Source organism: Anser anser (assembly GCF_964211835.1).
Source record: "Anser anser genome assembly, chromosome: 1".
Taxonomy (NCBI): domain Eukaryota; kingdom Metazoa; phylum Chordata; class Aves; order Anseriformes; family Anatidae; genus Anser; species Anser anser.
Window position 1 is genome coordinate 183,583,634 of NC_139720.1, and position 27,899 is coordinate 183,611,532.

General features: G+C 39.0%; 1 long non-coding RNA gene across 17 annotated transcripts in view; it reads right to left on the reverse strand.

Annotated features, from left to right (window-relative positions):
• Positions 1-27,899, reverse strand: part of LOC310883765 — a 94,672-nt gene that overhangs the window by 4,278 nt on the left and 62,495 nt on the right. For 2 of the 17 annotated variants that reach the window (XR_014573799.1, XR_014573813.1), the window contains one exon: positions 4,525-27,640. This is a non-coding gene — a long non-coding RNA (uncharacterized lncRNA). Of the gene's footprint in view, positions 1-4; positions 27,641-27,899 lie in introns of those variants that run through there. The other 15 variants (XR_014573805.1, XR_014573797.1, XR_014573800.1 and 12 more) reach the window with 15 other exon arrangements.

Here is a 27,899-nt window from a genome sequence, read left to right on the forward strand (position 1 = left end):
TTACCTCGACCTGGTGTGAGCACGTGCGGTGGGACTGCGCGCATTTTTGAAGTGAAGCCCATGGCAGCCAGTAGGTTTGGATTCCCACGTTGTTCTGTCATTTTTTCCTGGAAATGAGCGGAGAAGTATCACCTCTGTCACTTGCGCTCCTTGTTTCTTTTTCTTTTTCTTTTTAAACCGGTACTTGCTTAAGTAAGTTTGAGAGCATGTGTGTGTATGTGAATAACCCAATAGAAATTTGGTGGAAGTGCATGAGTGCATGTTGTCCTGCAGGATACCCACGGGACAACCAGGACTTTAATTGGAGATGGTTTGGTGTTAAGCTGGTTCCTCGAAGGAAAGCACCTGCCTGGACTTCTCTGCATAGAAAGTGGAGGCAGCAATGGCAGAGCTACAGGTGTAGCTTCAAGCTACAACCAAATGGCAGTTGTCACAGAGGAAGGGGTGGAACTGTGTTTGTTTATAAAAATAACGATTTACTAAAAGGATCTTCAGCTGGCCTGGGCTACTGCCCTCCACCTTGCAAGATCACGTATGTTAGTGGCGCTGAACCAGAACGACAGTTCTCCTGCGCCCTTTTGGGAGGGGTATGCATCGTATCCCAAGGCACTGAGGCAGACAGAAGGAAGCAGTGGCTGAAGTTCCTCCTGTTCCTTTCTTTCGGAGGTCCCAAACAGGCGTTTATGAAGTGGAGAGCAGACTGTAGAGTATGGTCAGTGGAGTAGTTCCCATCGGTGCATTCCCACAGAAGACACTGGCAGTACAAGAGGTGAATTTGGCTGATGGGCCTCCAGATGAGCTGTGAATGATTTTAAAAGCCTTCCGGTCAGAACTAGTTAGGTATTAAACTGAAAGCTTTCACACAAATCTTCGCAGGTACGATACAATCTCTGCTGGACTAGGTGTGACTTGTAGGTGACGTGGTCATGCTTTTACAGACAGAATGAGGAGCTGTGATCACTAACATCTCGCTCTATTTCTGATTAAATAGGAATGGGATTTTGAAACATTTAGACATTTTTTCCAACAAAGTTGGAATTTGTAATCGTTGGCTTGATTCACTTCTTCAAGTCATTGCCTGCTTTCTCAAGAGAATTCCTCTTCCCCAGGAGGGTACAAAATTTGCTGATTACAGTAAACTTAGTTCTGTATTTGCCTTTTTGTTATTCCTCAGATTCTGCAAAAATGTGCAAATTGCTCCAGTGCTGGAGATGCTGGAAATTGACTGCGGTAGCGCTGGGGCACCACGAGCCAGTCGGTCCTCCAGCTCACTTCTGGACGTGCAAGGCACAGTGAGCTCTCCTCTGGTTATAACACACACGCGTACTCCCACAACAGAAAGGCTGCTAGAGGGAAAGGAACTAAAAGGTACGATAATGCAGCCATTGTGTCCTTCAAGCACTTAAAGTTTATGTGACAGAAGTGGATTTTCTAAAACTAGGTGATTGCTTGCTGCTAGATTTGTTAAAGGCTGATGATTCAGAAAGACAGCACCTCATTTGTCTTATAGAATCATGGAGTCATTTGGGTTGGAGAAGACCTTCAAGATCATCAAGTCCAACCACCAACCTGATGGTAGCTACCGAGTCCCATCACTAAACCAAGTCCCTTAGTGCTATGTCCACACATCTCAAGTACCTCCAGGGCTGGGGACTCCACCACTTCCCTGGGCAGCCCGTTCCAATGCTTGGCTGCCCTCTCCATGAAGAAATTCTTCCTCATGTCCAATCTGAACATCCCTGGAATGACTTGAGACCATTGACACAACTTGAGACTGTTTGGAACAACTTGAAACCGTCTTGTATTTTCTTTCTTATTTTAATAATTTTTCCCTCATTTTTAGTTGGATTTTATCCTGTATTTCTTTATTCAGTGTTCGAAAGTTCCCTCTTGTTCTCATTATCTCTTCTGGGGACATGTCCTTTGTTTACCACCTTAACTGTTCATGGATCTATTGGTAGCAGCAAGAGGAGAGTCCAGCATGAAACACCTTCCTGTTCTTTGTGTCGTGTTGTCTCCCCTGTCCCATAGAGATTCTTTGGGTATTGATTTCAACATGGTAATTCTTGAGGGGCTACACTCCGTCAGGAAGTATAGTCGCTACACTACATTCTTGTACATCTGCTGTCAGTGCTCCTAATACTGTATAATCAATTAAGAATAGATGTCTAAGTAAACCTATTGTGATTGATACTGTGTTAAGACTTAAAAAAGAACAATCTTTCAGCTTGGGCTTTGTACTGTGAAGTGTTCTCCTTTACTAAATAATTCCAAAACATTTCTCATTTCCCTGTGTAGTTGAATCTCGTGACTTGAAGACTCCACCCAAAGATGCAGTATATGAGGAATTAGTAGCCATAGAGCAAAGAATGATGCCAGAACAATTGCATCCTGTCTTGTGTGCAAACAGGGGTTGTAAATTCTCTTCTGACTTTTGGGGAGCTTCTATCCACAGTGGGCTGCTCCCCCTTTTTACCTACTTTGGCTAATATCCAGTTGTAATGTTCACAAATTACCCAGTTAACCCGAGCGGAGCAAGGCCAATGTACTTTTTTCTGTCTCTGGAAGGGATAAGGCTAACGTATATCCAATGCATAATCTGGGTGATACTCGGTTTTGATCCATAGCTGAATTCAGTGCCAGAAAGCAGCCAAAGTGGATTAGAAGTCCTGTTTGAGATCACAACGGAGCGTTCGTAACTTTGAATAATTCAAAAAAAAAAAAGTTTGTTCCCAGATTGCTGGAAAGTGTTATTGAATATTCATTGGGAAACAAGCTGGGAACTATCCAAGAGGGGGAGGGAGACTCATTGCCTCTTGCTCCTTCCCTGTGATTTGTGCTGAACCCTTGCCAGGCTTTAACTTTACAAGGTTTATTTTTATTGATTTTCAACAATAAACAGTGGGAGTATCTACAATAAAAGATTTACAGTGCATCACGAGGAAATACAACTCCCTACCAAATATTATATTGATCTATTCCCAGATGCTACTGAAACAGCATATAAAAGCCCAAATCAAGCCCAGTGATGGAGAACTTCCTCTCTCTAGTGACAGATGCATATGACTGTTATGTCTTCAGAAAACAATAAAAGGGAAGGGAGTGACTCTGCTTCTTTGACCGTATCTTCAACAGCCCAGTTAAATCTGTCAACTCAATGTAATCCACATAAATAAAGAATTGAGAACCAAGGGAACTGCTAGTGCGTCTGAAGATTCCCACTCTTTGAAGCTCCATCTCCTGCTGCAGTCAGGCCCTAATTAGTCACAGAAGGCCTCGTTGTGACGAGTAAATGGATGGACCAACAATGATTTGAATAGTCTGGAACTGGCTGGAGATATGCCTGGAGCCCAGAATACTCTCAGATGGGTGGGTGGGATGTAAATCACCAGTCATCGCACAAAACACAAACAAATCTGACTTCTATTTGAAAAATGGGGGAATGGCAGCGTTCTAGACTGTAGTGTAGTTTCTGCTGAAATAACCCCCTGAAGTTTTATCTGCAAGTGTGATCTGACGTGTAAATTTCCCCAAGAATTCTTACTCCGTTTCTACTCCATTTCCCCTCTGACGCAACGGTTCAATAATTGGTGGCTTCTTTCTGGTCAGAAGGATGATGAATGTCGCCCTACAGGCTGGAAACAGTAATGTGTACAAATCTGCTTTGGAGAATGAATTTAGTGCTTTGCTTTCTAAGCAAGTTTCTGCTACAACAGTCAGCTGAGTGCTTGCTGAAACTGTTAAGAATTAAACATTGCAACATTGTTCCACCCTGATTCTAAGCAGGAAAAAAAGGCAATAGCTTGGAAACATCAAGTCTTGGGTTTTACTGGTAACTCTGGAGTTGGGAACTCAATTTTCTTTAAGTTTCAAAGGCAGTTTGCAGCTTTCATTGAGGGCCTTCTGAGAAGACTGGTCTATGCTTCCCCCCCAGTAATAACTAAACTGTAATAAAATTAATTGCAGACAAACCATTTCATTTACAACGCTGCATTCAACCATAAACAGCACACAACACATGTTGAGCCTTCCATCTTTAATCTTTGCATCTTTTTGCAATCGCTTCAGCTTGCTCCTAGGCCTGGCCACTGGTGGAACAGAGGAACAGGTCATGCTCTAGAGGTGGGCTGAAACCCATAGAAGAAAGCAAGCCCGCTTATTTTCCCCTTTAAGAGGAGTAAAGGGATAACATATGGCTGGAGAGGGTCAGTGCCTTTGTAGGACAAGACACAACTTGCTGAATCCAAGGGAGGACAGTTAACAGCTGTCAAATTTTAACAACATCAGATACAGAAGAGCAAAAGATGTGATGGGGTGAATAAATGGGTGGATGATAGCTGCTACAGGAACTTGGAAGAAGCACAGAATGACATCTATACATTATGACGACAATCTAGACATTAGTGAGACTTTAGGAACATTTTTTTTTCCTCCCAGTTTGTTAGGTAGGTAGATCTGTAGAACATCTGACACCATATTTTGCATATCTGAAGAACAACATTTCTCTCTCAGGTCAGTTCTGTACCTGCACTAGGAGGTGAACCATTAGAGGATCCAAACATTAGGTGGGTTAATCATCTTGGTATCTCACATCTGGAAGCAGAAGCTGAGCTTTTGCTGGCTGCATAGACGAGTGCTGAAGATACCAGCGCTGCCTTGGCAGCACAGGGGTTGTAAGCCTCCACCGGACTGGACACCTCCTCGTGGTAGCCTTTACTTCAATTCCACTTGCAGCATAGAAAGCAGTAACACTGTCAGCAAATTCCTAAATGGGGAATTAATAGTGAATAAATCCTCTATCAATTTTCCATAAATTAGAAACGCATTCTCTTCCAGAACAGACTTTTACTTTCCTTTTCCCCCCCTTTGTGAATAGGTCCTTAAGCCATATAATCTTTGTTTGGTACCTGTGATTGTCCAAAACCATCTTCTGAAAATGGCTCAGTGTACTGTGGATCCCTGGGAGACACCGATGGCTTAATGATTAATATGGCCACGTTGTCAAGACAAGAATGTAAATGAGAAGTCATAACTGTGTGACCCTGGATGTAACAGATCCTTCTCCCATCTTTGGTTAGGTAAAGCAGAACCTGCAAACTGTTGCCTGTCACTATTCAATAAGAGCTTTCTTTGACAACTGAAATATGACAATGCAATCCAGAGCTAACTGCTTCTCATACGGAGTCCTGAAACCTGTACAGATAGATGTAGAAAAGGATGGACAGAAGATCAACTTTTTGCTAGACTCAGCTTTCATTTCAGAGACTTTCTGCAGAACCTTGTCTGGAAAGTGCAATCCCAGGTAGAGGGACACTTGTGCAACTTCTCCATTGGGTATAGCATGTCCTGTATGCTGTGCCACAGCACTCTGTTGTGCTTAGCTATTGAAAGCCTGACACACTCTCACTGAACTTCTGAGATATGCTTGAGTTTGAATAGGAAGGTCTAACATCACAGGAAGTTACACAAGATAAAGCTATTGGAAAATAGTCTGCTATGGCTTCGATAATCTATATTCTGAGGAAGGATCAGTACTGACATCTGCTCACAGCACCAAGATATAACCACGAGTGGAAGACAGGCACAGGACTTCATACCCACAGCATTCAGGATGCAGAGATGTGGTTTTGTTCTGGAACAAGTGATGACAAGAGCACTGGTCTTGCACAGGAGGCTACAACTCTCACTACAAAGATCGCGTAGCTCCTTCAAGCTGGGTGGATAGCAGTGTGGAAATAAGTGTTTTGAAAGCTCAAAGCAAGGCGTTTAACCTGGTTTTGAAAAATTACTAGCTGAAAATATTAGTCTGATCTTCCAGATGTACGTATTTGCATCTCATGAGATCCAGGACAGGCCAAAGTGAATGCTGTATTGGAACCGAATCATTAACTCAACACCTTTTTCCCCTCCCTTTTTAAAAGATCAAGGGGTTTCTCTTATCTTTCATAGGAAAAGGGATGCTACTAATTATCTATATTAAAATGCCCTGGAAGAGAATAGAGTCAATGAGTAACTAAAATAGACCATGCAAGCCCGTCTCTCTGATGCCTGGCACTAACCTGTTAACAAAACCACTTCAGTGGTTGAAAGGAAGAAGGTGGAACTTCAAAACTTCCAGATCAAAGAGTCAGACGCTCTGCCATGTTGATGAAAGATGCAGGTGAACCACTAAACACGAGGAAGAGGTTTTTTTTTCATTTTTTTTTTTCCTCTTGAAATCTTGTGTTGCTTTGCTGGAAGGCATGTAGGTCTGGGCAGTTAGAAAGCCTGTGCTGTGATGCCTGTTCTTGGGAACTGGTATTTACTCTCAGGGACCTAAGAATAGCGTGCAGGACCAGTCTATACTAAACAGATCACAAAACATTTAATAGCTGCTTGTAATTCAAAAAGCCCATAAAGAAGTTGTCTTTTTATAAAGAGGTCTGTCTCTGGAAAAGTAATTGCTATAAACCGTCTCTACTGCACCAGATCTAAAATTCCTCCCCAGGTGCCTGTGGCAATTCTTAACCCCACTTTAAATTATTGATTGCACCTATTAATTAACAATACCCTATTGGGCTTGCATGCTTGGGTAGTTTGGTACCCTCTCTTATAGGAGGGTAGCTCTTTCTGCAGCAGATACAGAAGTTACAGAACTTCTTCCTCCGCCCCATGTCACTTTTTGCTGTTATCGGACTGCCTTACTTCCAGTGAAGGCTGTCCCGAGACCATATTCTGGTCTGACCACACTTAGTGATGTTTCTGGTATTTGGTGAAACTCTTCTGCCAACTGGATCTTTGAAGACTCTGTAGGTAATGAGTCAGGAGCTGCCATGTGGTGAGAAACAGACAATGAAGTGTGGACACAGACAACTGAACCTGTCCATGTGGTATTTGGCGACACAGCAAGAACAGGCATTCTTTGAAGGCTAAAGTTAAATATCACAGAATGGCTTGAGTTGGAAGCAACCTCAAAAGATCATCTAGTTCCAACCCCCCTTGCCGCAGGCAGGGACACCACCCACTAGATCAGGTGGCCCAGGGCCTCATCTAAACATCCAGATGGTACCTTCAAGGACCTCTGCCATTTAATAACTGCTCGTGAGCGTACAGAAGTGCTGAAAAATGCAGTAAGTCCCCATCTCTATCAGTAACCCTACTGTGAACGAACCACAGCTGATGACTTTATCTAGTGTAGGATGTCCAGCTAAAGAGAACCCTACAGAAGGATCCTTCTGTTCTCCTCTGATTCTGACTGAGCACAGGAATATTTCCTATAGAATTAGTCCTACAGGATGTTGGAGACTTACAGGAACTTATCTCTCAGTACCAGCAGATTAGAGAATGGTTCAGTCACTACTGAAAGCTGGACATCCACAGAGGCTTGTAAGGGCCAATTCTAAGCCTGATTTGATAATGGACTGCTGAACTGCTCCATCAGCTTCCAGCTGAAGGATCCAAAGGTGACTCAACTTCATCAAAATTAATTCCAGTATCACTGCCACTGGTGATTTCTACTTAAGCAACACAACTGGTAAAGGATCCAGGGACTGCAGACCACATACAATGAAATACCTAAGGTAGCTCCAAGACTGCATCATAGAACAGCCCGCTGTTCCCAGGTTTGAGCTTTGTACAATGAGAAAATTAGGATCTGCTTTGCAAATGTTCTGCTCCTCGTCACCCTCTATTCAAGGTCTAGCTGTGTTAGGAGACATGCTGACAGCCTAGGGCAAGAAGTGGAAGAAGCAAAAGGGTTCTGGTCTTTCTCAGTGTTTCTGCTCAAGCAAACTAGAACCAGAGACAAGGTGCCTCTATCACTTGTGACACTTTGGGGCAAGATGTTCTGCTTGCTCAGCCTTCTTAAGAGATTCAGGTAATGCTCATCAAACCAAGTAAATGGTATCTTACATGGACAGCCTGAACACATTACACAGGAACTTTCTGAATATTCTGAATGTACTCATTCACGGGTTACATCTTGATATGAAATTCCTCCTGGGCTAAAACAGTTCCTCCAACAGAAAAACAACAGAAATGCTACAATTTCCAAAACTAAAACCAATCTTAGCAGCTAAACATCAATAAATTAGTGAATAACAGATGACTACCTGATATATCACAGGCTAATGAAAAGCTCTATTGATAGTCACTGGCAGTCTGGAGAACTATGGGATGGAGGAATGAACACTGCTCTTCCACAGAGCTGTTGCTTCCACGTGTACCGTAGAACAACACGCTCCTGTACCTGTAGAGGATGAAGAAAGGAACAGCAAATATAATATGATTTGTTTTTAATATAGAGGGTGATGAAGAAATTCCTATCCCAAGGGCATGCTTTATATGGAAATGAGAGTGGTTTCACTAGGCCTAGAAGTCTCAAAGGAAGAGTCTATTGGCAGCTTGAAAAACTCAAGCACTATAAATCACCAGGAACCGATGCTGTTCTCGCAAGAACTCTGAAATCAATGTAAAAATTAGAGACACAGATAAGAATGTCGTTACCTTTAAAAATACCCACTGCTCTAGACTGGATATCTGCTCATACCTAAACACTTAGAGAAAAAGGTACAGCTTTAGAGGAAACTGACTGACAAATACTTCCATAGATTAAGGCAGCACCTTTCAAAAGCTACTTACTTTAAGCCTGAAGAAGCATAAAACATTGGGATCACACCACCACAGCTTTGCCAAGTACACTGTATGTTTTAAGCTACTAGAATTGCTTGAAAGAAATACAAGTTACACAGATGCTCCAAGAGCCTTGAGGGATTCTTCAAGTTTAATCATAATTTGGAAATTAAATAACCAACCCCACCTCAGAGGAGGAAAAATGTTGTAATTTTTCTGACCAGAATAAGCTGTTTAAATCTTTCACCCAGAACAGGCTCCTGTCAATCCCTAGTTTGGGAGGTTGTCAGAAATAAAAAAAAAATGATGGTAGAGTGAAGAGGCGAATCATTGCTGGCAGTTAAAGTAAGTCAAACTGGTAAGGTTCTTTACCTGTTATTTCCCCTCTTGAGCTGCTGTATAGAAACCAAGAACATAAAAGCTTAAGTACATCTTTACTGGTGCTCTCTCTAGCAATGTAAAAAACTTTGGCATAACAGATGTCTGTGATCCAATTCATAAATACTCAGCTATCTCAGTGTTCATCTTTGGAAACATAAGGTACTCCTTTAACATGGTTTAATGGGGACTATAATTTATTGTATGCTCTTTTTACTATTACTTCAGGAAACATCTTAGGAAGAGAATATGGAACTTGCAAAGAACTGCACAGTTAGTCCAATAAAAGCAAATTCAAGTACCCTTTGAAATCCTACCTGCAGCTTGCTTTCATCTGGTAATGGTAATAATTATCGCTGCCAACAACCTTTGAACAAAACTGTTTTGTGACTTCTATGCTTTTTTGCACATATCATCGATTTAACAAGAAAGATGGGGAACATCTGTGGACAACTTCTCCCAAGCACTTTTCCAGAAGCTAAAGGCATGAACATGAGTCTCCCCCCAGGCTTGTGAAGAACCCAAAACCCGGGTTCTCTGTTTCTCTGGTGAGTCCCTTGGCCTTGAAACCACTTCAACCAATTTCTTAAGAGTCTTCTGATGGATTTTAGCAGGTCACATCAATTTTTAAAGCAGCTCACTGGACTTAGTGACCTTTCGCCTGTCCCTGTCTTTCCCATTCCTCCTCTTCAATCACATCATGTATTACCACCCTCGGTTGTTTTTGTCAACTGTTTTATCTGATTACAGTTAATCTTTCAATGTGTACCAAAGAGGAGAGAGAGAGAGAAAGAAAGTCGTTGAACACTTCGGCTTTCTCAGCATCATGTTAGTCTTCTGTCCTATGCTGTAGTAGACTAATTCTCACATGGGACTCTCTACTACTGTTACAGAAAATAATTTTTAGCCACAAATCCAATTCTTCAAGTGAAGACAATTTTTTTTTTTAATAACATTAGCCACATCTGATACAGAACGAAATCATCTGTGTTGTCTAACTTAGAGCAGAAGATTCTGTGCCTTTGAGACAGTTCTTCCTGGAAACTTTCCTCGGGTCACCCATTACCCTGGGAAATTTCCTCAGGTCACCCGTTACCCTGGGAAATCTCCTCAGGTCACCCTGTTCTACCATAAACTGTGCCTTTTAAGCATGGATACACCATTAAATTCCAGACGGTCACTGCTTGCTTACAGACATATAATTCCTATTATCCCACTGTCACAGGGATGTACAGTGAGCATTACAAGGCAGGTTTTAGATTTCTTTCATGGGCAGTTGATACCTAGTACGGCACGTCCTTCAGCTTTCCCATATTTTAGGCACTTACTTCTTCTAAAGAACAAGGCTTTTTGGTGTTGTGACACAGGAAAACACAAATGGGAAGTAACCAGCTGGTTGCACAGGTAGCAGCTTAAGCCACATACAAAAGAAGAGACTGAAATAAAGCAAGCATGAATAACTAAAACACAAGCCTCCTGGTAAAACTGAACCTGGTTAAACTGCAGAAACTCTCAGACAGATCTAAAAGAGTCGCAGTCATTAAATAAGGCTGGAGCCTCTATCTTATTAGTTCACCAACAGGTTTTTTAAAACCTAACTTTGCAAACCATTACCTGCATTCTTAATAGAAGTTAATCTAAATACTTTGCATCAGACAGGCTGTGAATGTGATAAAGTATGCTAGTCTTACGTTTTGATCACAAGGACAAAGTACCAGTCTACATTTTCACTGCAGCTCTCTAAAAGTAGGTTTCTACAAAAACATCCAGAAACTAAACACAGATACTCTGATACTCTCTATAACCAAGCTTTAGCATTTATCTTATTCAGAAAAGGGATAAAGCTCAAAGTTGTTTTTTTTTTTTAAATACGCACTTTTTGTCTCTTCCCATTTTCATTATTTGAGATATGGGATTCAAAGAATAGCTTCAGTGCACTGAATTGTTGAATTTGATCACAATTCATTTCTGGAGCCTCCACAACAGAACACTACAGCCAACAGGGGGCTGTCTGGCTACATGATGTTGTTAAATCTTCCGCGAAATCCTTTTTCTGACCATACAACCTACCACTCAGGCAAGCCCACTTTCTAAATGACCTGTGACAGCTAGTTCTAACAGACTTTATGACTCCCAGACTGTAACTCTTTTCCATCTTTGGATGACACTACTGGAAATTTCTTGCTCTTATGTCTGAAGTTTCATTATATATGCATATATATATAAATATATAGTGTTTTTTTTTTTTACTTATATGTCTGAAAATAACATATCGTTTATAGGGGAAGTGGGAGACTTTCACATCGATAACAGGAAAGGTATCACAGCCATTTCCATGTACTAAGAAGCAAAGTCTACATGAGCACTCTTGTGTTAGTTTTTATGTGTAGAGTGTAGATATCAGTCTTCTGTTGAAGGAAACAAGTAGAAAAGGATATTGTTAGCCCCTTTGACATTGCTTCTGGGACTCGCCCCCCAAATATACTTCTCCTCATTCCCAGGTGAACCTACAGATAGTACAGATAGATCTAGGAAAGAGCTGCTCTGCAGTGAAGACTTGCAAATACTTCCTAGAAGACTAAGGACAGTAAGTCAACAAGCAGAAGTACACAAAGCAAATTTTTCATTATCACTTGTACTGTGATAAGTAATAGCAATGTGTGCTAACAGATGATGTAGACCACTATGCTGGGCAATTTTTACTATATTAAGTGTTTTTTAGTTCTACAAGTTGAATATTTCTTCCATATCCAAATTTAAGGCTCATTAGCTAGTAAATCAAACTATTTTGTAGCAACACAGTTTCAAAGTCAACAGGTACAGCTTCAGGTAGTAAACCAGGAATGTTTTCAAATCCCATGTTTCTAAGTTAACAGAAGTACAGGAAAATAAAGTGGTACTTGGCAAACAGAGATAGAGATGTTCTTTTCCCTGAAAGCATGTCAAAGGTACTGAAATACCACACTTGGATGTAACTTCCTCAAAAAAAGAATTTGATTCTACTTTTCTGACAGTTGCTTTGGAACAGCTCTTCCTTTCTCAGCACTGTAACAGAGATGGCACCCTATGCACAAATTAAGATGACTCAGACTCCTATGGCCATTTTGCATGATCTACTTCTGGCATTTCTGTTATGGTACTAAGATCTTAACAGCCATTAAGTTCCACGAAGTTCTGCATTCAGTGTTGAAAGGCCTATAGAAGAATAAAATCCTTGAAAAGCTCTCCGTGGCCTGTATAGCAGGGTTTCTTTAAAGAACAAACTTGTGTTACTCAAGACAGAGCAGGAAGGAACAAATTCATTCTGAAGGTTCGTTACTTTTCCAATAGATCATATGAATATTTGTTTTCTTTGTTCAAACAGTCTCCTCCCAGTTATTATTAAAGTACACAGTGAACATGGACACTCATACTAACACCTACGAGGACAAAAGACAAACTTCATTTTTTCCCCAGATCCTGTCCTTTTGCATAACTCTGAAAGCAGTTATTCTTTTAATTTTTACACTGCATCTATTTATATTTATCTCTTTTACTGCACCTAGAAGACTCAGACCAGACTTTCTGCAAGCTCCTTTGAAGGATTTGAAGAGCAGATAGGCAAAGTCTGTAGAAGTGTCAAGAAAAGAAGATTACAGCCCTGAGTATTTTTTACATTGGTTGAAGTAATAGAAATGAACTTCTCCAGACTGTCGTTCTCAAGGGAGTGGGGGGAACTTCTCCTTGGTGCCAGCACTGCTGCTCACAGATGAGGCACACTCAGCTGGCTGAGCTTACCAAAATCTAACCCAAAGCTACTCGGTGAAACCACCATGGAAACATCAGAGCCAGGCTAATACTGAGGGAAACAGGAAGACTGTCAGCCCTGAACTTGTCTTGCTTCAGATTCAAAGAACTATAGTCATATTATTGTTGACTACTCTAGCTGGTCCAATAATGTAATTCCTGGAGCTGCTTCTTTGCCTGGTCCATCCCATGATCCATCCATAGCTAAAAAAAAAGCAGAGAAAAGACATCATGGCTATATTATTCCTATCTCTTAACAGAAGCTAAGTCAGTCAGCATTTAGCTAGTCAGCACTGTATACTTAAGACTGAAACTGAACACATGCTACTATAATCAATCTTAATTTCAGAAATTCTGTATACAGGGATCAAATTTCATATTAAGAAACAGAAGCAATATTAGGTAAGTTTCATTTGGTTTATTAACACAGGACTATTACAAGCAAGTCAAATTTTGAAAAGTAGAGCCATACCCGAGAGCTATTTAATAACTTCCAATAGAAATAAGCTGTTTAGAGTGAAGAAAGTACTGACCAAGTGATACTAGCTCCTTCACAGAAAGAGATGAGCAACACCACTCGTGCCACTGCATTTTTTCCATTATTTTTTCCTCATTTCTAACTGTAGGTAAATGTTTTCTGATACAAACTTAAAACTGCCAGCTTCGAAACTCAGATCTTAACATGTACTCCAGACATTGATTTTTTTTCTCTAAATAAGTTTTAAACTTTGTTTGTTCATTTGTTTTAAAGAATCGCTGCTTTGAGTTAAACTGTGGTAAAATAGTAGCACACCACTTCAGATTTATTGCTATAAATCTTGTGACTTTTACGATAGGAGGTGGTAACGAGGAACATGAAGGGAGTCTAAACATTTCACTGATTATTGCTACTACTGCTACTCAACCGGGAGAGACTTCCCCAAACCACGGTATCTTGTTGAGTATTAAGGAAAAACAAAGATTTTCAGTTCTCTATATCTGAATATTAAATACAGAACCCTTCTCATCCACTCAAGTCTGCAGTACCAAGAAAACTGCTTTTGAAATTTGAAGAACAATGGTCTGTAGAAGTCCTGAATACATGAGTGCAAGTAACTTAGCATTTTTAATGAAGTGCTGTTTAATACTGTGCCTAAGAACTTAAGTGTTACAATTTAACTATTTCATTCTTTCAGCAATACATATATTTACAGGTACATTTATTGTATAACATGCCAAAATTCAGACATGAACATTACCCTCAATATATAAGGGATCTTGCAGAATACTGACAGCATTATTTGTGAAATTATATTCCAAAAACGGGATAAACAGACGTTCAGTTATACCTATACATGCAAAATGAACCAGTGACAAGATAGGACACAGATCAGAATACTTTGAAGTATACAGGAAGGGACAAATAGACCATGAACCAATATGGAAATTCTGTTTGTCAGCTTGAACTGGTAAGAAGGAAGTGTACATTACTCACCTCTTCAGATCAAAATTAATAAATGCCATAGAAAATTCTATGAGGAAATGCATCACTGTAGCATAGCCACTGAACGAAACTTTGTAGTAACAATAAAAAACACACAAAATCAGCCCTTCAAGTGCCTATTATCTCTATTTTAAATGTGATATGGAGATATAGAAACTATAATAGTACCCAACGGTTTGAGGTATCACATGTAATATATTTAGGAGACTGCAAACACACATAACATTACATGACATTTTAATTCAAGTTACAACTTTTAAACAGCTCAGCTGCAACATGAACAGCCAGTGTCTCCATCAGACATAAGGATCTTAAAGCCTCTTAAAGCTACCTCTGAAGTGAGGAAGACAAGTACTATGAAATCAGTGTCCTAGTAACTTGTTTAGCATCACACAGAAATAAAAGCAGAAAAATAAACATCACATCCAGTTCCTAGGATTTCTCATTTGACATAGCCATGAAGACACGATTTCCTCTACTTGCAGACATTGGTCCGTTCCCCACAGAATTTTCTACCTATTTCTGCAGCACCTGTAGCAGCATCGAGCTTCTAACTTGCACAGCCCACAAGCTCCTTGCCCGACTCAGCACCATACCAGGCCAGTCCTTTCATTAGACTGGATATTCCCTATGATCATGAAGATTGCTTCACAGTAGACTAACACAAGGGGGCAAATTAAGATTGCAGAATCTTAAAATCAGGAATTACATAAATCCTCAGTGTTTCATTTTGCAATCCACATATTCTTTTTAGTTTTCACAGTTAAGTTATTAGTGGGTTTCTTTCCTTCTCAAAAGCATTTCCTCCTTTGAATTCCGTTTCCCCTATTAATTGAAACATTTTATTTACTTCCACAAAGGGCCACAAGGATAGTCAAATAACTAAAGCATCTTTTATATGAGGTGGTGAGAGCTGGGACCCTTCAACCTAGAGAAGAAAAGGCTCAGGGTTTGTGTGTGGGGGGGTTGGTTATCAGTTTATAAATGCCTGCTGATGGGGTGAAGGAGAGAAGAATCAGGTTCTGCTAAGTAGTGCCCAGTGACAGGACAGGAGGCAACAGGCACAAAGCAAACTGCAGGAAATTAATCTGAACAGGATAGGTTGTAAAGTCTCCATCCTTGAAGATATTAAAAGCCTGACTGGATGCAGCCGTGAGAAACCTGCTCTACCTGACCCTGCTTAGACTAGATGACCTCCAGAGACCCGTCTAACCTCAACTACTCTCTGACTTCCGGGATTCTTGTTCAGGACCAAAGTTTGCAAAGTAGCCAAGAGCAGTAATAAAGTTGCCCTCTTCTGCATGGGACAGGATGAGAGGGAAATGAAGTTGGCAGCGATTTCACAGCAAAAGCTGCTACTTAAGTCAGAAGGCAGTGCAGACTTAAGTGCTAAGCATTCTAGTTAATGTTAGGAACAATCTGAGGTGCAAGCCCCTTTCCCCAAGCCCGACTTAACACTTTCTTTGCAGGATCAGGCAGGACCCCTTCTATCAGGCTGCTGCTTCTTCCACCTTCAAGAAGCAACCCCCATATCTTTACCCAACCTGTACCAATCTTCCCAATTTTCCAGTTATCAGATTATCTCCTTCTCCTACCAGTTCCCAGCTCCAGTCTTTCAATGCTGGATTTTCAGACACGCTCCTTTGACCAGTTGTCTACACTTACACAGCAACTAGTCTGTTTAATTTCAAGCAGGCCTATCTTTTATTGCCCTTATATACGAGTTAAGCATCTTTTCCCCCTAGAGATCCTAAGCCTCGCACAAAAATAAGCACTTGAACTGAAGACAGTGAGCCTTCTTTTCTTAAATCAGGTAAATCCATAGGACCCCAGAGCTGCAAATGCAGGAGAGTTCCAGTCTGCCATAGGCTACAGCATGCCCATACAGGTAATTCTCTGGAAAATATAATTGCAAATATTTAAAGCAACTATGAACTCTGCAAGAACTGTGACATTCTTTTCAAAGGTTTAGGAGCTGAATAATATCGGTAGGCCTTCACAAGCACTTGAAGTCATACACTTGATAGTAAATCCAAACTGGAACTTTCATTCCTCATTTGAGTATTTGCAGAACCAGAGCTCAAACTGCTTTTTCATCACCTCACTTAACTGTTACAAGCCACAACAGACACCAAACAAAGCAGTCCAACCTCTCATTGCTGCTGCTTCACTCTTCCATCCGCTGCCTTGTGCCAGTGCAGGGGTTTGCATGGTGAACAGAAGGAAGCAGTCCATTTCACCACATGACAATCCCATGCAAATACTTACTTGTTGCATGCTCCAAGATCTTTCTGATTGCCTTTTTAGATTTGCATCTACTCCCAGAAGCCCCATAGAGAAAGCCCAGATACATTAAAATACTGGATCCACAGGAGCAACAGGATGGATGGCTCTCTGCAAGCAGCACAGTCTGCAGTGTGCTAACAGAATCAGCAACCTTTAAAGGGAAGGGAATACTGGAACAATATCATCTTTATTCTTTTATAACCCCAGAGTATGGCCTTTCCAAGAGTTTCTGAATTTACAGATGCTGAAATATACATGCAGGTCTTTAACACTGCAGTTAGAGATAAGCAAATATAGTGCTACTTAAAGAAGCCTCAGTGATGAAGCTACCAAACTTCAAGCCAGATAGCAGAATTTGAGTAGTCAACCTCATTTTGTCCACTTACCTCAAGAGACCTGTAGCAGGTAAATGTGCACGCAGAAGCATGGTTATTTTATGAAAAGATATGGGCTATGTAATACTGGATAGCTTCACTATTGAAAAACGCTCAGGGGTCTGAATTAAATAGGGTATTTTAGTCAACAGTCATTTTACCATTTCAAATCTACAGCAAATGCAGGGGGAAAAAAATAACTGATTTTCAACTAGTACATACACCAGACTGAAATTCTGTATGGTAAAATAACGCAGATTTATGAATTATAGCTTGGATTCGTGTTCATCTACATCATGTCTGTACCTGCGCAACAGCACCAGCAGCAGGCCTCTGAAGCCTGAAGTCAAAACAAATCCCCAGTGCAGTTAATCTATTTTGTTCTCCATTTAAAACATCTATATGATGGATAAACTTAAAGTTGTAAGACATTTATTTCAAGAAGGCATATGTATTTCAATGCTAAAATATACCAGGGCTAATAAAATAAGATTTGCAAGTGATACTGAGTCATGATAGTGAAGAAAATAAAATCTTAAAAGGAAACACACTTTCAGATCTTGACTGTATCTAAAATTAGTGACATTTACATAACCATTAGTCTACGTTTGACTCACCACACAGTTCTTGCGTGCAGCTTTTAAAAGGAAAGGAACCCAAGTAATTTCCATTCTCACTGCAGCAATATCAATCATCTCAATTCATTGAGATTCCCCTACAAAAGAAACATGGTAGTGGAAGATGAGAAAAGGATTAGTAAATTCACAGCCTGTTATACAGCTTAAACTTCTAACCCTAAAACTGTTACCTGTATGTAGTTTAAGAAATAAATTTAGAAAAGAATGCCTGATTTAAGATATGAAATGAAGATCTGAATAAATTCTGTTAGTAATTTTGGAAGGCACTTCTGCTTTGTGTGCTCACTTTGCTGAAAACGTGACAAAACATTTCCCAGTTTCCATCCACTAAGAGAAAGTGGAAGGTTAATATAGCTTTGAGTTTTAATAAAGATATATTGACATTTAAAGTGACATAGTTTATATAGTAATATATAAATATATACAAAAACACACTTACCAAAGCACTGCTAGACAGGTGTAGGTTGAGCTGACTCCTTTATTATATGCAGCTTTCATGTAAAGCAAAGCATTCAAGATTACATATGCACCTATTCTACATTTACCTTCAGATATTCTGAGTTCCTCTATACTGTTAGTGAACAGATGAAAATACAAACAGCCAAGAAAAAACAATCAACATATAAACAACAGCGCTTCAGAAAAAAATACGTCAAACATCCTCTCTCATGACTCACATGCAGAAGTGGCTAGCCTTACTTCAGCAGCACAGTTAATACTGGAGATATTTACAGTCTTAACACCAATATTTACGTGCTGCTAGAGTATGACAGACATCAGCATCACAAGATTGACTAATTCCTAAGTTATATTTCTGTTCGGGATGATGAAATCCTTGTATTTTTGAGGCAGCACAATATGGCCTGCACCTTTTCAAAACCCACAAACCATTATGTGCTGCTACGTTATGCCAAGGTGTCTACTGTACTTCAAGGAAATAGAAACACATGCTGAAACCTTAATGTAGAACTTACTGAACACCAGTTTTTGGGTATTGACATGAGTAGCATAAACTACAAAGTGTTTATAAAACATTTGTTAATTGCTAAGGTGTTTACTTACAGTGCAGCTCTAGACTTTATTGTCAAGTGTGCATAATACCTTAACAGGACACGAACCAGAAACAGGATAACTGCATCTGATTTGAGGGACTAAAGATTATGCAGATATTTACTTAAAAAAAAAAACACAACAAAATTCCACCACCACACACTTGGTTATTTTCTCATCCGACTTTCGGTCATCTGGAAACCCCTGATGTGAAACACAGCTTTCATCTGTAAGGGAATAAGAGCCAATTTCAAAACAAGCTTCTGTCAAGTACTGTATCAGTCCCTCAAGCCGTTTGTTACCTTTTATAGGTTACCTTTTCCACTGTCTCTGAGCAGAGGGGTTTACAACTGTTTATTATGTCATTCTGGAGCAAAAATCAGATTGTTAGCAGGAACAGTAGCTTGTAGCAGTCCATATGCCTCCAGCCTAAAACTGACCAGGCCCCTTCATTTGAAGATGTAGGTGAGAGACTTGGACTTCACATCTCCCGTGCATCTTTTTTCTTACACAAAAAATAGCAGTATTTTAAATGTGTACAGTACTTTTACTGGTTCCTTAGATAACACAACTGACATTTTTATAACGAATTATTAGGAGAAAAGCTACTTACATAGACCAGATCCAAGTGTCCCTTCCCACAGTAAGGAGTTTTCTAGTCAGTTCAAAGAATAAAATAATTTTCTTAAATTAACAGGGCTATCTTGAAGAACAAAACAGTTTCGCAGACCACAAATGTTTGTGGAGTTTTCCTCTTCTTCTTTCCTGTGTTTGCTCTTACAATAATACTGCAGGATGGTCTCTGCTAGAAGGGTCTGTTGGTAAAGAAGTGTCAATTAAAACAAGATTTAAAACAAGATTTGCCAGTGTAAGTATACAGGAACCTGCAGCAACACAAGTTTTTATACAGCTATCTAGCTACTAATACTTTAAAGACTGCATAAAGGAGTCACTTTCAGTACATTTTATATGTGCACAACTATATCTACACTTATTTTTCTCTTCTTAATACTTAACTTTTTGGTTTTATTTTTAAATTAGACAGCTATAACAGGCAAGCTAAATTATATAGGCCCAATTTACCCAGTACCTTGGTGAAATGAAACCTGAATACAAAGGCAAAACAAACCTAACTGCTAAGGTATGCTGTGACAGCCTTCCCCCCAAAGAAGCTACGCTGGGCATAATCCAAGGGGTAAAGAAAAACATCCAGTGTATGTATGTGTACACACACACACACAGTATGGAAGATGAAGATAAGAAAAGCATGGATGCAAGCAAAAATGCTAGTCAGCAATAAGATTTGTTCACAGTTCTCTGGAAAAAGATTATGAAAGATGTTCTCCAACAAGAGCAAGTACTGCCTCTTACTTGTAGATTTACCTGAAAATATCAAAGAGAAATGATTTAAATAAGACAGCTGCAACACTTAATACCTTTGGAAGAATTCTCTCTTCTATGTCCAGACCAAATTCTTAATTTGTAAGCTATGTGTGCTTAACTAGACACTGTTGTTTCAATTTCCTTTGTTTTTAGTTTTCTAGCTTAAGCACGGAGGGTTTTGTTCTTTTTTTTTTTTCCCTGCTTTATAAGCAATTCCTCTAAAATTAAACTACATGCACTATGAAACAAAGACTTGGCAAAGCTATTAATGCTATCTTCCACAGTAAGTACATTAGTAGGAGAACTTGCAGGTAATTTCCCCTCCTCCCCAAACATGAACAAAAAACCTCACATGCATTACAGGACTGTATTTTTTGTTTTCTTTTAACTTATACTAGCAAAAATACCCCCAAACAAAAAGTAAATTAAAAAAAAACAAAAAAAACATGACTATATTTTCTACTTTCCTATTAAAAATATGCTTCTGCTCCTTACAGAGAAAACAGATTAAAATTGAAGACCTCATATGTGAGAGAAAGGGTTGAAGAACAGGAAAAGGATGAAAGGAGGAAAACTAAGATAAAACACATACAGATAACTAAGCCAGATATCTAGTGAAATATGGGAGTGTCTGCACAAAGCTTTGAACCTCTGCGCTCTTGGTCATAAAGCTTACACAGCCATGCCATCAAGTGCTTCTCCTATCTCTTTGTGTCCTAAGTTGTTAGGGGTGGCAGGGAAATTACTGGGGAGACCCTCAATAACAGCCAGGAAACGTGCATACAGCCAGCTCCATTAGATCCCAAGTCCTTCAACGCGAGAGCTCCGCTGAGGAAGATGGAAGAGCTCTGAAGCAGCAGAAGTTCAGTTCCACAGAAGCAGGCTCTCTGCGCTGCATATACACAAAAGTCAGGAACGCTGATAGAAAAGCAATTAAACTGCTTCAAAATAAATAAAAAGGGGTGGGGGGGGAAGGAGCTTTTCCTTGGTTTCACTGTTTCTTAGTTGATTTATTAAAGGACAGCCTAGTATAAAATACAACGTTGAGCTTTTATTAGTTTAACATTAAGAGTTTATGACAATATCAAGCCCAGCACGTTTTCTTTCTGATCTCATGAAAAACAATTACAAGTGAATTTCCAGCTACTATAACTACCAATACGCTCCTTTAATTCTACATAACATTATATTCAAAGCAATCTGACAGTTCGGTGATTTGGAATAAAACAAACCAAGGCCTTTCTCTTAAGTAGTGTATCATCTCACATGTCCAAGACTGTGACACAAGCTTAAACATTTACTTTGGGCATTGTGCTCATATACCACCACCACCCTCCTGATATTTCTTGGCCAACACACCTTCCACTTGGGTAGTGTTATACACCACTTACACACAACCATATTCCTTTGTTTGGGTTACTTGCTCATTAAAGCAAAGCAACACAGATCCACTCTGAAAGCGCAGCTATTGCTTCACCATGACCCTTTCCCAACCCCGTTTCAGTTTAAATCTAGAAATCTGAAGCTGAAAGAAACTGAAAGGCTCTTAAGAGTTCCTCAGCCTAAAGCATGACATTGTTTTTCCACCAGTGCTACCCCCCCAGCACAGTCATCACAACGTACACCTCCGTATCTGAGTTTTCTCCAGTTTAGCCTCTTTAGCTGAAACTGCAGTAAGGCAGGGTTTGCACTGGGAGGCAGGGATGGCACAGCATGAAGTGGGACGGTTCTGACAAGCATCCTGTGCAACTTACTCTTCAGACAAGGCGTTTTGCAGTGATAGCTTTTTTTCCCGAACTGCAGGCAAATTTGCAAAGCTCTCCTCCTTTCAGGGCTCACGATTCAGCGCCACTAATACCGCATTCTCTACAAACACACACACTGACAGTTACTGTTTGCTGCAAATACATATTTTTTACTAAACTAAATCTGGGCTACCAGTGCTCCTACCTCTCTTTCACTACTCTGTGAAAAGGACAAAATTCAGGAGATACTCTCACCACAGTATTAAGAAACCTAAACATTTCTATTCTTAAGCATCAAAACTGTAAAAACCTAAAAGCATATGTAGCTGAGCCTTGATAATGCACTGTTTACTTTTTCCCCCCCCACCAGCTTAAACAATAGTAGTTTCACTTTTTGTCATATGCTTACTCAGTGCTGTAATATTTGTGCTGCAGACACACAGGATTTTCTAACTTCTGCTCACTCTTAAAACTTGCATTTTAAAATAAGTGTGGGTTAAATATTCTATTATCCTTCTCTTTTGGTTGCTTTTGCTAAGGAGACCTCTTTACCCCTAATTATTAATGTCAGCAGCCTTTAAGTGACATGCATATTGTAAAAAGGATAGATTAAATAGAAATATCACTCTGAAGTTTTAGCTTAAAGATAAGTGTACTTTTGGCAACTATTGCATTGTTATTTGGTTCATGTAATACATGATGTTCAGTCAGTACACTCAACTTAATTGAGACTACTTTGTGGTCACAGAAAAAAAAAAGAATGAAGAAAATAAGCTCTACACCTTGATTGCTTTTCTCCTGAAATAACACTAAGGTTTTGAACTCAAATTTAAGCATTGACCTAGCATTTTTTAAGGATTATTATTAAATGACTGTAATCAAGCAATAAACTAGCACCACTTCACCCCAAAGAGGGGCAGTCAGTCAGGATCAAGCTTACAAACACTCTCCATGTATAAATCTTCCCCTACCTTCTACCAAGCAGCTAAATATTTCTAAGACTATAATAAATTTGTATTAAAGAGTCACAACGCTTTGAGTAATCCTCTGAACAAAAGGCTGAATATTTGAACAGGGATAACAAGCACTGCTCCACAGTTTTGTTTGTAAATTATGGGTAAGGCCAAGCACACAAACTTTGACAAAAAAAAGGGGATTATCTGTTAACTGTTTCATGATCATGTCAACAATTTTCCCCCACAAAATTATAGTAAAAAACAGGCAACAGAAATCTTTCCAGTGTAAAATATTACTCGTGAAATTTAAGCAGATAACTGCTGATTACAGAAATTTACTGCTACTAAATTTGGAGAATCTACATCATGTGTCCAGCCATCTCTCCAAGGACCATGAACAAACATATTTAGACTATCTGGAGAACTACTGCATAAGATAAACATAAAATAACAAAGCCAGCTAAAAATAAAAACCAGTAACTAAAGCATTAAGAAAGTCTGAAGTTTAAAAATACACGGAAATTTGGAAATACAGTTATGGTCTATCAGCATCAAATTCAGTTCTACATCCTTTTTCCTTCATCTCAGTACTCCAAGCACAGCTTATACTAGCCTGACTTGCATGTTCTGTTGTATGAGGTGCGCTCTTCCTTCATTGCAGTCATGAAAACAAAAAGGAAATAAAAAAAGTTATTTGGTAGCGCAATATTAAAGCTTCTATAGAAATAACGGATACAAGCAAAATGCAGTGGACTTATGTGGAAGGCAAGAAACCAAAAGGTAGTTAGATCTGACTTGAGAAATCAGTACAGGACTTCAAACAGTATAACCTGCTAGCTAAAAAAGGGAAGCTGACAGAAATATTATGAAAAGTATGCTCTGATAACATACAAACATATATTTTAGTATTGAGTAGCTTAAAACCAAAATTGAGTAAGACTAACTCCTCACACTTCTTTTCCCAGCTTCTAAAAAGTGTTTTGTCAGATGTTGATGCATTAAATGTACTACTATATGATACATTTTAAAGCAAACTGGTAAAGTCTGACAAACTTTGGGTCCCAGAGTTTGTAAAAGTTGTATTTCAGAAAAGCTTTCCAGACCCCTCTTTATTGTACTAGTATAGCTTGCACTCAACTTTTAAAAATCTGTCTTCCCTGCACCTTTGGCATGCACACTAGAAGAAGACTGTGTGAACACTTCCAATTTGTACCAGCACTCTTTCTGCTTCAAAGGACACATACAAAATTAAGACAATATTTTTTATGTTCTAGGAAGTAACCTTTATTTTATTATAGCAGTTTTTAAAAAATCCCTTTTCCCCCCCCAACTTTAATCACAAAAATATCAATACTTAGTCTGGTGCATCTACCAAAAAAGAAAGGAGCTATCTTGAAATACAACTTCAATTCCTATGTGTCTTTTAAAAAGGTTTCATAACATCTTTTCAGATGAAAAATAAAATCAATATACTTATTTTTTTTCCAAGTTCTCCAATAAACATGTATTGTTAGATTATTGCTTAGGTCATTATACTGTTACCTCCAGAAAACATTATCCTATCGTTACAGTTCAAGTTCATAAAACCTACTAAACAGAATTATTGCTGGTGAAGGAGGAAACAGAAGAATCCCTCCCTAAATAACAAAACACACACAGCACAAACACACTTATAATGGAAAGTTACTAAGACAGGGAAACAGGTTCTCAAATATATTACATTCCTCCTAGCTCTTCCTAAAAAAAAGGAATAGGCTAAAAGGATAAAAATTCAGAACATCTAAGCAAGCTCTAAGGTTTCTGTACTTTTCATTCATTTCTAGCCTTCTTAAAGAATTAAGAAAATTAACCTTTCCTTTCTTCCTCCCAAATCCACAGAAGACTTGCTCTTTTAGCCCAAGAAAGCAGTCACAGGCCTAGAGTAAAATTTTATGCTCTTCTAAGCTGGCACCAAGTCTTTTATGAAAGAAAGGCAGGCGAGTATTGCTTTTTAAGTATTCTAACTCCAGAACGTACATCAAAGCTTTTCTTGTCCTCAACAGAATGCTTAATGCTCAAGGAGCATTTTGCAGGAACCCTGGTGGTAAGGGCACAGGATCAGTTTCCAAAGTACTGCTGGGAAAGTGGAAAATGCATTAGTCGGTATTAGCCAGGCTGCCCTCCTACCTGCTATCCTATCTGAAATTGGTAAATAATAATAAATCATAAGATGGCAATATAGCGTTATGCACATAAATATATTTAAAATATGCCTTGATATGCAAGTAATATTACTTGCAGTAGACAAAATTACACATATTTTTAATTCTGTTGCATCTTAGGATTGCATGGAACTATAATAATATAACTAAAGACCAAAAAGAGGCCTATAGTTCCGAATGCAACCCCACTTGTAGAGGGCTAAATTTGCCGTACGTCTCCTTCAGAAGATTTAGGGTCAGAGTGACAATGCTGTAAAATAAGGGTCAAAGCACAAAAAAAACCCAAGGCCACAGAACAAAGAGCTTTTCGTGTCCTGAAAGAAGTTGCTTTTTGTGCGCCTGCCTTTTGGCTCAGACAGTAAATTTGTCTTTTCTTCTGTATCTTGACATCATCACTACATGACTTCTATGAAATGCCAGACAACTGTATGACTTATGAAAGGTAACACTGAACTGTTAGAAGAAATTGACTCAACGGTTAATGGAATCCTTTAGTTAACAGCAGAGGAACACCTCCTGGTAGCTGCTGTAATTTTTCCAATCCTTAGCTGTATTTCTACAACTTCGTTATTTAGGCAGTTACTTGAGCAGAACTTTTAGGGGTCCCCTTAATGCCTTTGGGGTGCAGACTCCTGGTCATACTATCTACTTAGATTGTTTAGTCAATGGTAGCTGAAGAAACAAGCAGAAGCAGCAGCTCAGATAGAAGACTTTCATTCCCCACTCCCTCATCCCTATTCATAGGGAAGATATCCATCTACACACACACACGTGTATATATACTCCCATCTAAAAGACATTTAGATGTTACCCACTCCCCCACTAGGGAGACAACTCACAGAACTGAGCTAACGCACAGGAACACGGTGCTTTCTAAGGCTGACACACTGTTAAACATGAAATTGATTTTTCCAGGTAGGAGAATGAGATTCACTTAGGATATACCTTTTCAAAGCAACAAGTTTTTGCTAAATAAAAGGAACTTTATCCACTACAAAAAAAAAAGAGGATGCTGGGTGCCTCTTAAGGCTTTATATTAAGCTAGATTTTCAATATTTCACTAACAAGCTTAAAGTAAAACCATGCTGAATCAACCAGAAGTTAATATATCAAGAAAAAAAATGTAAAATCCAATACCTAAAAGCACAGTAGCAGTCAAGAAATCTTAATTGTATTATCAGTCCTATCAAAATGCCTAATAAATTTCCATAAAAAGACACGAATATCTTAACAATTAGCATTTGACCCCCCCACTTTGTCACCCCCCCCCAGCTTATTTTTTAAAAAGGCTAGTTGATAGTACATTCTCTGAGGAAATGCCAGTATTGAGAGAACTCTTCCTCATATCCCAAACCTTATATGAAAAAATCTGAATTATCACAAAATTGCTGCCCTATTTTTTTTTTAGCAGGTCTAAAACACAACATTTTGAAAATCAGATCTTCCTTACTTGATGTTAAGTATTTTCCCTTTCAGAACTGAAGCCTTTTGCTCACAAATTCACTACACATACATTTTTTTTTAATCTTACTAGCTTACTTAAAAGCTGGAACTGGAGATTGAGATATACAGGATTGAATTAAAAAAAAACACAACAACTTACCTTTTGCCTGTGGAGATCTATAATAGTTTGTTAGAAATCCAGCAAAAGAAAATATTTTCAAAACGAAGCAGATTCCTTTGCTTTTATTCTGCATTAAGCTATAAGATACCTGATCCCTATTTTAAAAATAGCATTTAAGAACATTATTTGTTTTCCTTTCTTCCTAAAAAATTAATACAGTTGAAAAATACCTTACAGGAAAAGCCTAGTGTCACATACGAAAGGCCTACTCCAATCATCCTACACTTTCTGAAGGAAATGATTACTCTTCATCTCTCAAGAAGCACTGGTGCGAGTATACCAATTTTCCTTGTGGTGAATAGCAACCCACAAGTTGAGGAACTGATGCAAACTGGCAGATTTCCCCTTCTAATTCTGAGTCATATGCGTCATCTTTTTGTCAAAAGCTGGGAAGAAAAAGAATCTCTCCTCCAGCCTGCCACATGAAACCACCTGCTTAAAGACAGAACAGAACAATATTGCAATACTGGTCTGCACATTGCTTATACTTACACATTTGTTCTTGCCTTGCTCAAATAAGTAAAATTCTGAAGACAGCCTTAAGTTCTGTTGATAAGTGAACATTTATCTCTTTGATTTAGGGCCAAATAAAATCAAACTAGTAAAAGGAAAAAAATAAAAAACAGTAATTTTGACACAAATAGGTAGTGTCTTACCTTCAGAAGACTAGGAATTCAGCTCCTTAAAAGCTTACATGTATGCTTGGTTTAATCACTTGAATATTCAGCCAAATTTTGTATAAAAATTCATATTCTCAAAAATCAAGAGTTCATATGTATGGTTAGGATCTCTTCTATCACTGAACCTGATTATCAGCTAATTCCTTACTGCTCCCCCCCCCACTAAAACAAAAGCCTCCTCTAAGACCCAGAGACGCTAACCACAGAAGTGTTCAGCTGTCTTCCTTTTTTTGTTTGTTGCATTTTGCAAGTTATAAAGTAGAAAAGCAAAACAAAGCAAAACCTGTTTTCTTCTGTCACAGTTTCATCAAGGTCAGTCACTGTGGGACTATACATCGTGCGATGACACAATCTCTCTTCCAAAGGCTCCAGCTCTGATTAAGGTTGGGTACATCATTGCCAGCAGATTACATATTTTCAAATTGCACTGGAGTTGCTGACCAGACCTGCAGAGACAGGGGTAAATTACTGTAACAATGCACTGCAGTATTTCTACCCATTTGTAGCACTGCCAAAATGTTTTGTATACATTAAAAAAGGCAGTAAAAGCCTGAATAAGTTTTAGATAGCTATAGTAAACTGTGCAAGAAAACAAAGATAACAATTCTTGAAAACGGGTACAGAATGGAGGAGTGACCATGCCATTTTAACCTCAGATCAGCCCTTTTATATGTAAGTGTATATAAAATAATGTGTAACTATATA